Here is a 13,139-nt window from a genome sequence, read left to right as displayed (position 1 = left end):
TTTCTCTAGTTAATAGTGACTTACAGCATTTTTTCACATGATTTATAATAGCTTTGATTTCCTTATCTGAAAATTGCCTGTTCAGATCCTTTGACCATGTATCAGTTGGGAAAAGATTTGTATTCCTATAAATCTGACTTAGTTTTATATATAATGTATATATATATATTTTATCAGAAAACTTTTATCAGAAACATTGGCTGTAAAAATTGTTTCCCAGCTGTTTCCCTTCTATTGATTGCATTGACTTGCTTTATGTAAAAATGTTAATTTAATATAGTCAAAATTATCCACTTTGTATTTCACAATGTTTTTTATCTCCTGTTTGGTAAAAAAAAAAAAAAAAAAAAAAAATCTTCCTTTTCCATAGATCTGACAACACACTAACTATTCCTTGCTCTCCTAATTTGCTTATGGTATCTCCTGTACTCATTTTGATTTTATTTTGGTATGAGGTGTTAGATGTTTGTTAATGTCTAGTTTCTACCATATTATTTTTCAGTTTTTCCAACAGTTTTTGTTAAATAATGAGCGCTTATCTTTACTTGGAATTTTAAACAAATATCTCCTTTCTTCTTTCCATCTACTTGTGATAGATCTATTGTGCCTCTTCATATGATGTAATTTATTTCCATTTTATCTGTCCTTTCCTTTTCTCCCAGTAACATACTTTTTCCAGCCCTTAATTTCTTCTTTTTTAATATCATCACATCAAAGTCTGCTTATTCCCATCTCTTCTATGTATATACCTTCAAACTGCCCTAATAGAAATACAGTTCTCAAGAGAGGCTCAAGAGTCTTAATAGTTCTTCCCATGTAAGAAACAGTTTAGTCTTAGAATAACATGTTTTTGTTTTTGTTTTGCTTTTTTCTGTTTACCTTTTAATGCTTTTCTTGAATTTTATATTTGCCATTTTTCTTTTTTATAATATTAGCCAATCTCATAGATGTGAAGTAGTACTTCAGAGGTGTTTTACTTTGCATTTCTTAGTCAATAGTGACTTAGAGCATTTTTATATGGCTATATATATATATATTTCTTTAGTTCTGGTCTTTTTAATAGAAATGATTGAATATACTCAATTTTGCTGAGTTGTTCATTCTGGATTATAGTCCAAGCCCTTTGCCTTCAAGAATATGATAATCCAGGCCAAAATTTCTGAGTTCTGAGTAATCTTGAGTATGGCTCCACTACATTTTAATTAATTCTTTCTGACTGCTTGCAATATTTTCTCCTTAAACTGATAATTCTGGAATTTGATTTCAACATTTGTTTTTGAGATCTTCTTTCAGAAGGTGATCAAAGGATTCTTTCAACAATTATTTTACCTTTTGATTCTTGTACATCAGGGCAGTTTTCCTTGATAATTTATTGAAAAATGCTGTCCAAGCTCTCTTATTTTGATCATGGCTTTCGAGTAGCTCAATACTTCCTAAATTAACTCTCTTAGATCTATTTTCCAGGTTGGGTGTTTTTCCAATGATGTGTTTTGCATTTCTTTCTATTTTTTTTTATTTTGTTTAAATGATTCTTGGTGTCTCATAGCATTATTAGTTTCCATTTGTTGAATTCTAATTTTAAAGGCATGATTTTTTTAAAGTGAACTTTTTTTTTACTCTTTTCATTTGGCTAATTCTACTTTTTAAAGAGTTGTTGTCTTCTTCTACAGAAATTTCTTCTGTAATTTTTTTTGTCCATTGGCTAATAAAATTCCTTGTTTTTTTAAGGAATTAAATTTTCAGATAATTTTTGTCCTTTTTTCCAACCTGTTAACTTTCTTGTATACCACTCATTTCTTTTTCCAATTTTTCTTCTACCTTTCTTGTTTGACTTTTAAAATTCTTTATGAGCTCTTCCAAGAAAGCTTCTGGGACTTGAGACCAATTCATATAGCTCCCTTGAGTTTTTGCATATAGGCATTTTGTCCAATTTTTTTGAGTTGATGTTTTGACATTCTGTGCCACCATAGTAGCTTTCTGTGGTATGTCTGGGGGGGGGGGGCAGAGACAAGGTCACTAGCTTTAAGTGTTTGGGACCTCAGGTCCTTGGTAAATTGCTCATTGTGTAGGGATAGACCAACCTGGGTATGCCTGTTGTTTGGGGGGATGGAGGCTCTACCCTGGCATGCTGTGTTACTGTCCCATTGAGCCAGAATGCCTCACTTGTTGACTTGTGCTGTTGCCTTCCCATCTAGTTGCCTGTTTAGTAAGATAGCTCTTTCCCAACATCCTTCTAAGTTAAAAATTGTTTCATTCCATCTTTTTGTAGGTTCTGTTGCTTCAGAATCTATTAAGAGGCTTGAATTAATGTGGTTTCTGAGGGAAACTGGGGAGAGCTCAGGCAACCTTCTGGCTTTTTCCTGTCATCTTTTGCAAAGCTTTAAAATTTATTATCAAAATTCTCCATTTTACAGCTTGTAACATTTAAGCATTTTTATTATTTTTTGTGACCTGTGATCCAGAATTTAGACTCAAGGACTAGGTTTGCTAAGAGCTTCTCAATAATTACAATTCTCTTTTTAGGTCAAATCTCACCTAGATATTATTTGGAAACATCAGAACATGGTTTGTTTTGCTCACTTCTGAGAGTCATTTTGACACAGTTGAAAGAAATAAGGGAAGAAGGAGGAGAATAAGCATTTATATAGCATCTGCTGTGTAAGTTACTGTGCTAAGGACTTTACAAATATTATCTCATTTAAGAGATGGACTGACTCATTAGATTGGGGGCTCTTGGAGTGCTTGAAGCTTTTCTGTCTTTTTTCTCTCTTTGTTTCTCCTATGCTTAGTACACTGCCTAGCACATAGCACATGATAAATGCTAACCAACTGACTAATCTTAGGAATAGTTAGGTTTAAATCCTGCCTCTGTTGTGTGACCCTGGGTGAGTCCCTTCATATTTCAGTATTGTAGGCCAGAGTATCAACTACTCCAGCAACCATCCTGAGAATGACTGAATCAGATTAAAATATAATTGAGAAATATTTAACAAAATATATTAAAAGACAAAGACCTCATTTCTCAAATACATAGAGAACTGCGACCATATATAAAATAAAATCCATTTTAAGCTAATAATGGGTCAAATAATACAAACAGGCAATTTTCAGAAGAAGATATCAAAGATATCAATAGTAATATTAGAAAAATCCCTAAATCACTATTGACTAGAAAAATGCAAATTAAAATCACTCTGATACACTCCCTCATAACTATTAAACGGGTCAACATGGCAGAAAAGATTTGTCATTTAATGCTAAAAGGGATTGTGAAAAATTAGGACACTAATGCTCTAAACAGAGCATTCCACAAACGTGGAATTTGAGATAAAGGGGTTAACAACTAGATAAAAATTATCAAAGATTTGTTGATAGGTACTGCTGCCATGTAATAATGCAAACACATGAGATGAGAAAAACACTAGGTTTTTTCAGAGAATAGGTACTACTTAAATAAACTCTGAACTCTGGACATCAGTTTTAGCATTTCAAAGAGTAAATAAAGATGATGATACAATCCACCAAGGAACAGATGGCAGAAGGGAACGGTTTGAATCAGGTAAAATAGGAAACGAGCCAGTAAACACTGGAGCTATAGTTAATACCTCAAGCTGGAATTTGCAAAGACAGAACAGGTACTAACTAGATAACAATAGGTCTATCATTAATTCCTTAGCTTAATTTTGCAGGTTCAGTGTAATTATATGACCTGTTCTCAAGTAAATGACAATAATAACGTTGAAGCAGAAATTTTCTTTCTTTCTTTCTTTTTTTTTTTTTTGGTGAAGCAATTGGGGTTAAGTGAATTAATTCCAAGTTTACCATGTCAAAGTTTCTTAAACTGTGGGTTGCAATCCACATGCAACCCCAATATGGGGTCATGAAAAATTTGACAACAGTAAAAGTTTTCTGAATTTAATTCAAAATCAAATGTGTAATGAATCCAAAATGTTTTTCTATAGTATTGCATCATGTGATTTCACTGCAGCCTTGGTTCTGGACACATAAGTGCCTTTTGCCGGGCTGCCAGAAACACCTCAGCTCAGGTTCAAGATATGAGGTAGCAGAAAATTTCTCAGACAAAAAAGAATCTGGAGTGAAGAAAAAGTTTAAGAAGCTCAGACTTAAGACAACTTCAGAGTCAGCTAGTTCAATGCCTTCATTTCATAGATAAGGCAACTAAGAATCAGAGAAGTTTGTCCATATTCACATAGGTAGTTAGTTATAGGTCCCAAATAACAGAGATAGGAGCAATGGAGATATCCCTCTTGTATTCGTGGATCATTATTTATTATTTGTGCATTCTAGTTCTCTGTGACTTTCCCTTCCAAGTAGTCTAAGCAATCAGTTTTAATTAGGATCCCTATCAGGTTGTGAAGAGGATAATAGTTCCACTAGCTATAGCTACCTACCTCATAGGTTGTTAAGACAATGCTTTGTTAAAACTTATGCGATAAATATGAACTGTTTTTATAAAACCATCTGGACTCTCACTGCTACTGGTTAATCCTTCTAATAATCCATACTTAGCAATTTCCTGTCTCCTTCCCCATCTTCCTCTTCTCTGACCACTTACAATAAAGCCTTCAAAGAATGAAACTTACCTGATAGGGACTTTTTCAGCTAATTAAAACTTCACAATATAATCAACAACTCTCTTCCACCATAAAAAAGTCAGGGGGGGCTTGGAGACCTAAACTGAAATCTTGAATCTGTGTGATCCTGGACAAGTCATAAACCATTCCTTCCTAAACTTCCTTATCTGTAAAATAAAATGGGTTAAGATTTTATAACCTTTGAGAATCAATCAAACCCTAAATTACCCTTTAAAAAAAAATCTTCTTTCTCTAAAAAACAAAAACAAAAACTCTTTGTTAAAATAAATGATTCTTTGGGAGAGGGGAGAAAGAAGGATTTTGAAGAGAAATAAATATTTTTTAAAAAGACAAAAATCAACAAAATCTATTTTAAAATACTATTCTGTGGAAGCATCATCTTCTATGTGAGATCCTTTCTAAAAACCCTTTCTGCCCCACTTCCAGTTGCTAATTCCTTTTCTCCTCTAACTCCGCCCCCAACCCTTATATTTTGTCCATGCTTATTTATGTATATAAATTCAAGGACATAACACAAAGGGATTAGATTATTAGGTGTTGGTACCTTGGTTGAATAATAAAGGAACAATTTTGAAGCGACTTCATTTTAGTTAAACATCTATGTGGCCTCCTTTTCATAATAACTGTGGTGTTTTCAAGGAACATTGTTATACTGTGCTGCTTCCCCTCTGAAAAGTGGATTTTTTTTCCCCTTTTCATCTTTGTTCCAGCTCCTTAATGCAATAACCTTGCATATGGTTTGCACTTAATTAATGCTTGTTAATTGATTAATTGATGATTAGTTAATTGTTAAAGTTAATTAACCTGTATACATATATTTTCTTGACATCAGCCATCATTTTCTTCTTCTACTTGGGTACTGCATTTCTGTTTCCATTACTGATTCCTTAGTTTCTTCCTAATATCTTTTTTTGAAATTCAGATTTGAATCTTCAGCTGCCTAGTGGATATCTTTATCTACATGCCATATTGACAAATTTATTATCTTCCACCTTAAACTTTTGCTTTGCACTGAGTTTTTTAATGATCCTATCATTCATTCTCAAGTATATAAATACACATTTTATCATTACTTGTGAGCTTTGCCAAACCTTAAATACAATAGCAAAGTCTTCTTTAAAAGAAATAGTATTTTTTAAATTCAGTGTAGAAGTAAGCTAACCAAATCACAATGGCTAAAATAGTCTCAATAGTTTTTATTAATTTGGTGAATATGTCTACACACACTATGTAAGGAATTTTAGGTACATAAAATGTAAAAGTCGATCATATATATTGATGGAAAACCCCAAACAGTTCCCATTTTTCAAGTGGTTAGATTCCAGTCTATAAAAACATGCAAAACAGAAGCATTATGGCTAATGGAATCATATGGCTAAGGGAGCACTGTCCCAAGCTGCTTGTATTGAGGGAACTTTGACTGCTGAGTAGTCATCTGATTTCTGGAGCTGGAAATTTGCCTTCTACCTGTGGAGGCTCCACCACTATCTTACTCTGCACTGTCCTGTTGAGCTAGGATCCAGGGGTTGGGGCTGCTGTATCCCAACTGGCTTGCTCAGACACTGTCTTGACATTTTTCCCTTTTTACCTGTGAAACCTTTTCTGAAGTCTTTCTTCAAAGTTATCATAAACTGAAATATTATTTCACTACATCTTTTTGTAGGTTGTATTATTCCTCTTGAGAATATAACATATTCACCTAGAAGGTGAAAAGAAATGCCAAAGAAATACACATTGATTTATCTGGGAAAGGGGACATTCATAACTTGCCAAATCAAAAGTATTTGTTCAACAAGTACTTATTGAGCACCTAATATGTGCAAGAATTAAATACTGAAATAAAGGAGTTAAAAAGATCACAAAACTAGAAAGATGGTTAAAGCCTGCCCCACATTTACAAATTAGTAAACTGAAGTCCAGAGAAGTTAAATAGCTTACCAAAATCAAATAGATTGATAAGTGGCAGCACCAATATTTCAGGAGTTTTGACTCTAAATTCATTACATTTTAATTGTGCCATGCTGCCTCCTATAGAATTTTAAGTGTTAGTGAACAAGTGGGGGAAAAACTAGTAAGTAGGGTGAAGGAAGGTCATTTCCTCTGCTCTTCTTACAGACTGGATTTTCTATAACAAGATAAATAACAAACTTACATTTATAGAACTAAAGAAAGTTTACAATATTTTTAATACAATGTTGTGAAGGTTAATGAAGAATTTTTATGTCCCTTTTATGATGTGAAAACTGAGTCTCAGAGATGGTCATATTTTTGATCAAGAATGCTGCAATTTGAACCCAGGTTTCCCTGACTCTCTAAGTTGAATAAAAATCTTCTCAATTGGCCTTCTTATTCTTCCTGAAACACACCATTACATCTTTCTCCCCCACTTTCTCTTTGAATTTCCAGATTCTTTCATGGTTCAGTTTAAGGATAAAACCTTTCTTGCTAGTGTCCCTCCCTGCTTCCTAATATTTCTCATATCTATTTTGTATCTGATAATGCACATCCATATTCTATCTGCCTACCTTTCTTCACTTCCCCAACCCATTAGGAGTTCTTCAAAGGCAGAGATTTATTGTGCTTTTGGATTAATATTCTCAGAATTTAGATACAATATCCTACATTTATAGTCAGTAGGTTAACAAATACTACAACAAATTTACAAATTGGGTGTTTCAATGAATGACTCAACAAGCATTCATTTCAATCAATTGGCACTTGTAAAGTACCTTCTATTATTAGGTGCTGGGCATACAGATAGAAAAGTGAAAATTCATCCTTGCCTTAGAAGAGATTGTATATAGACATAGACTATATTGGTAGAGAGGAAATAATAATAAATACTTATGTAGATATATACAAAGTAGATACAAAGTGATGGGGAAAGGGATGGGAGGAAGACTCTGGGAGTTGTGAAAAATTTCATGTTTGAGTCACTTTGGTCTCCTGGACCATTATAGCCCTTTGTATCTTATCTGGGTTTAACTTTGAGACTAGATTCCAATGTCTCGGAAGAAAATAAGCTCTAGAACTGGATTTGAGCTGGGTAAGATGCTAATTCTTATTTTTTCTGAGTCTATAAGTCATAGCTGTCAAAAAAAATTATTCCAAAACTTACTTGGGCAATTGGGATCAATTCCAGCAGGTCAAGCCTCCTGCCTTTTTAGGGTAGTATGGGAGAAGGGGCTGAATTCAGAACATTTGGCAGCTTTGAAATCTAGAGATTAGTAGCAATGTCCTGACCTGAAAATCAGGTCTTATAATTTTGTTTCCAGTGATTTTTCAGTGCATGAAAGCTTTAAATACATCATCCCTACCATTTTATTGGCTAAAAAGTGTCAAAATTGGACGAATTCTTGAAAGAGTCAAAAAGTACCAAGAAAGCAATTTTTAAATGACTGGTAAAATATTAGGGAGCAGAAGGAAAAAACAAAATAAACAAAAAACCCCAAATAAACATTGGGCCTTCTGCAGCCTAAAAATATTAGTTTTATTTTTTTCTCCTTTGACCTGGGTTACAAGTTTTGAAAGAATTCCAAAATATCAAGATTTAAATCTTCATAAAATCTAGAGGGAGCTTATACCATTTTCAAAGGGAGGCTTATCCTTTGTACATTGTACTAGTAAATTTCTCTAGTTTTTCAAGTATGAACCCATCTTTTTATTTCTTCATCACAATAGGGAGATCTTTCCTTCTTGGAATAAGGAATTCTGGAATTTACATTATCCTATTCTTGGTTCAAATGCCTGTTAAAATAGGATCATAGAAAAGGGACTTTTGAGATCATCTAATACACCCCCTAGATTTTACAAATAAGGATATTCAAGCCCTGGGAGCTTAAAGGTCTCACAAGCAAGCAAATGGCAAAACCAAGCTTTGTTCACATGCCCAAATTTCATGTTCATCTGACTATCCTCAACTGAGAAGAGCTGATTTGCTATGCTAAATTCCCAAGTACTCAAGCACCATAAAAAGAAACCAGGTTATCACGCGTTTATTTCTATTAAGCAGGTGGAAAGGAATCTAGAGAAACAAAGTCTTGCATAGTGAAGAGTGAAGGGGGTGGCTATGAGTGGGATACTCATGATGAATGAAAGGGTAATTGCATCCTTGAGGCACTCTCTCTGAATTTTCCAAGAACATCTACAGTCTTTCCATTGTTCTTTCTCTACAATTATCCTTTTCACATTGTGGGGATTAGTAGGTAAGTACCTCTATGTCCCCATAAAATTTGTTGGCCTTGTTGTCTTACTAGAGAAATGTGAATTTTTTTTTGTTTTTATGGGATGTTTATAATATCTTATTGTAAAATTGGGTTAACTATTTGGTCATAGGTTCTGTGTTATCTGACAGTCTTCAAGTGTCCTCTGGGTTTTCACAAAAACACTCAAAACATTCTATTTAATTTCTTATGCCAACCTGAGACAAACAAAAACTGAGAAAGTCAGGATATGAAAGGAATGACTCTATTAGCTAATATGAGTCTATATGAGTCTATGAGACTAAATAGTCAGTCATTAGCTCTCCTCCAGCTGGTGGACTGCTCTGTCCTCTTTGTTAGATCTTCATCTAGATTGCCTGCTAATTATGGTGTCCCCAAGGAACTCAGATTTTGAGGGAGAAAAAAGTACCAACAAGCATCCTGGGAGAAAAAAAGTAAGGACACCATAATTTTAAATTTAATCTAGACTATTTGACATTTTCTCCATTTTAAGTATATGGAGCTAATAACCAAAACAATAAATCAAGTTCCAATTCCCAGAATTTGCAGATTTCCAAGGTGTCAATGCTCACATTGTTCTTAGAAGTCCAGTTAAACTTGCTCTAGTGTACAACTAGGGATTCCCCAAAGTTTTTTTGTTGTCCCTTTCATTCTTTTCTCTAAATTTTATTTTGCTTAGTGATTTCATTGATGTTAATTATCCTTTCAATGAAGATAATTGTCAGATCTGCTTATCTAGCCCTAATTTTCTCTCCTGTCTTGCATCTTTAATTGCTTGTTAATTATCACAAACTGAATGTTCTGTAGACTTCTTAAATTTAACACATCAAAAACTGATTTATCTTTAGTCCAAAATTGTCCTTTTCTCAACTTTACTGTTAGTGTTGAGATGAATGAAAACTCTGAGAGCTAGAGTTAGAGTTTCTAGGTAATTAGGAATCATTTTTATTTACTTATTTTTAATACACATTGCTTTTGAATCATGTTGGAAAAGAAAAATCAGAAGTAAAGGGAAAAAAAAAACTATGGGAGAGGAAAAAAAAAACAGAAAAAAAGGAAGTGAACATAGTAAGTGTTGATTTACATTCAGTCTCCTTAGATCTTTTTCTGGAAGCAAATAGCATGTTCTGTCCAAAGTCTATTAGGATTGCTTTGGATCACTGAACCACTGAGAAGAACCGAGTCTTTCATAGTTGATAATTGCACATTTTTGCTGTTATTGTGCACAATGTATTCTTGGTGCTTCTTGTTTCATTCAGTGAAACATGTAAATCTTTCCAGACCTTTCTAAATTCAGTTTGTTCATCATTTTTTACAGAACAATAATAATCCATTATCTTCATATACCACAACTTATCCAGCCATTTGCCAATTCTATTCATTTTCCAATTCTTTGCTACCACAAAAAAGTTGCTACAAACATTTTTGCACATGTGGATCCTTTCCCTTCTTTATGATTTCCTTGGGATACAGGCCCAATAGATATACTGCTGGATCAAAGGATATGGACAATTTGATAGCCTTTTGACCATAGTTCCATATTGCTCTCTAGAATGGTTGGATCATTTTAGAACTCCACCAACAATGCATTAGTGTCCCACTTTTCCCACATCCGTCCATTGTCATTATCTTAGTCAGTCTGAGAGGTATGAGTTGGTATGTGGTAACTCAGAGTTGTTTTAATTTGCATTTCTCTAATAGTGATTTAGGTCATTTTTTCATATGACTATAGATGGTTTTAATTTCATCATCTGAAAACTGTCCATATTGTTTGATCATTCATCAATTGGGGAAATAATCATTTTGTTAATTGTCAGCAAGTAATCAATACATTAATGGTAAATGATTTTTCTCAGTTAACAAAGATAAAAAAGGTAGACCTCATCAAATGCTTAAATAAATATTTTTGGAAAGTAGGTGCTCTGATAGGTGGAGATATAAACCCTGATTGGTGGTGAGCAATATTTGAGAGGGACTTTCAGCTGCCTCCAGCTTTTGGACAAAAGAAAGGATCTTTACTCAGACGACTTAAGTTAAACTATAGTAGGGAAAGTAGGCATAATCTTAATACTTTAGGGCTGGAATTCACCTAAATTAGATTCTATTTACACTTTTAGTGTAATTCACTCTTTTAGTTGAATAGAGAATAAAGTAAACTCTTTTAGTTGAATAGAGACATTTCCAAAATTTAGGAGAATGTTCTCCTCATCAGCCCAGTCTTTCTGAGACTTTTCAAGGACTCAACTCTGAATGAAAAAAATAGAAAGGAAAAAACCCACAACCATAATTTGATAATTTGTTATTAGTAGCAAAGTAATTTCTCTCACCCTTGAAGATACCAGTATCCTCCCAATTACTTAGGCCACTTGACTTCTCACTCTCACAGTTGTTAAATCCATCCTTCTATCCTTCCTTCCTCCCTTCCTTCCTTCCAATCTTTATAACATTCCCTCTGACATAACCACCACACCAGATCATCTAGTCTCTAAACTATTGGAAGAACCTGCCTAAGTGGTCTCAACTAGCCTCAAATATTTTCCCAATCCAATCAATTCTCTACTCAGCTGTCAAATTGATCTTCTTTAGTGACCATAATCACTCTTGTATTCAATAAACTCTAGTGGTCCCTTATTATATTCAGGATCACCTCCCACTCAAATCCATTTATTTTCTTTAGAAACTTTCATAGCCTGGCTCCTTTCTATCTTTCCAATGTTCTAGCTTCCTTAACTTCCTTCAAAATTCAGTTAAAGTATAGCCTTCTATAAGAAGCTCTCCCCAATTCTCCTTCATTTTTGTGTACTTTTTTCTGAAACTCTTAATTTATTATGCTTATATATTATATATATTACATATTTGGGTTATTATATTCATAATATAACAAATATGTACAAACTATATACACACATACATATATATTATTTGTACATTTTTTTTTCATGTTGTCATCCTTATTAGACTTCGAGCTTCTTGAGAGCAGGGACTGTTTTTTTTTTTTTTTTTTTTTTTTGGTTGTTGTTGTCTTCTTTTCTTTGTAACTCTAATTACAATGCCTAGCACATAGTATGTGCTTAATAAATGCTTGTAGACTGACTCTGTTTCTCTGTCTCTAAACTTCATTGTCTATCTACCTTGTGCCTTCTATGCTATCTACAAACATATTCTATTTTCTTCTGAAAACACCTTCACTAGATCCTGTTATCTCCAAATTAATTTTGCATGTATACCTATATCTATATCTATATATCTTCTGTTTTATAGGCAAACTCCCAGAAAAAGCTGTCCACAATCATTACTTCCACTGTATTCTCAGTTTTATCAAATCAGGCTTCAATTATCATACTCAGTTGAAGCTGCTTTTTCCCGAATTAAGGATAATCCCTCAATTGCCTAATCTGAAGGCCTGTTATCAATCCTCTTCCTTCTCTCTCTATAACATTTCACATTATGGTTTATCTCTTCTTGGAGATGTTCTCCTGCTCTCCATTCTGGGTTGTGACAATGACCTCTCTGGGAAATCCCCCTTTACCTGTCAGACTACTCCTTTTCCGTCTTGTTTATCTTTCATCTCAGGTCCCTTAACTTTGAATGTCACCAGTAGTTTTGTCTTGGATATTTTCTTTCTTTACATTCTCTGTCACTTTATGAATTCCCCTGAGTTTATTATTATCTCTATGTAGATGACTCATAAAAGTACATATCCAGCCCCATATACTCTCCTGACCTCCAGTACCAATTTTTAATTGCTTACTGGATGTTTTGAAACAGGATATTCTATAAACATTTCAGATTCAACATATACACACGTTGATGTGTATGTATTCCCTCTCTTCCCTCACTCTGCCTTTTTGTCTCTGTCTCTGTTTCTGTTTCTGTCTGTCTGTCTCTGTCTCTACACATACGTATATGTGTGTGTATATATATATATATATATATATATATATATTATATATATAATTGTATATGTGTGTGCTACTTTAGAATGTAAACTTTTTGTCAGTGAAAAACAACTGGTTCTTTTGTACTTGTGTTCCCAGTCCTAGCTGAGTGCCTAGAACAGAGTAGATACTTGATAAATACATGTCTCACGTGTCTAAAAAGCACTCATCTTTACTTCTTTGAGTCTCTTGTTTCACTTTTTTGGAATTCCTTCTCCATCAAGTTTTTACTGATTTTCTAGCTGATAGCGCCTCTTCTTTGTATTTATCATATATGTGTGTACATATATACACATTTTCTATATTCCTATATAAAAATCTCAGACTGCATTTATTAAGCACTTATTTAATATGCATAATTA

General features: G+C 33.6%; 1 protein-coding gene across 2 annotated transcripts in view; it reads left to right on the top strand.

The window, feature by feature from the left end:
- The window catches only part of SLC6A15 (solute carrier family 6 member 15), a 95,712-nt gene that overhangs the window by 38,498 nt on the left and 44,075 nt on the right, over window positions 1-13,139 (top strand). The gene's annotated exons all lie outside the window — the stretch shown is intronic.

Source organism: Antechinus flavipes, chromosome 5 (assembly GCF_016432865.1).
Source record: "Antechinus flavipes isolate AdamAnt ecotype Samford, QLD, Australia chromosome 5, AdamAnt_v2, whole genome shotgun sequence".
Classification (NCBI taxonomy): Eukaryota; Metazoa; Chordata; class Mammalia; order Dasyuromorphia; family Dasyuridae; genus Antechinus; species Antechinus flavipes.
Note: the sequence above shows the minus strand (reverse complement) of the source record. Positions and strands in the feature narration are given on the sequence as shown.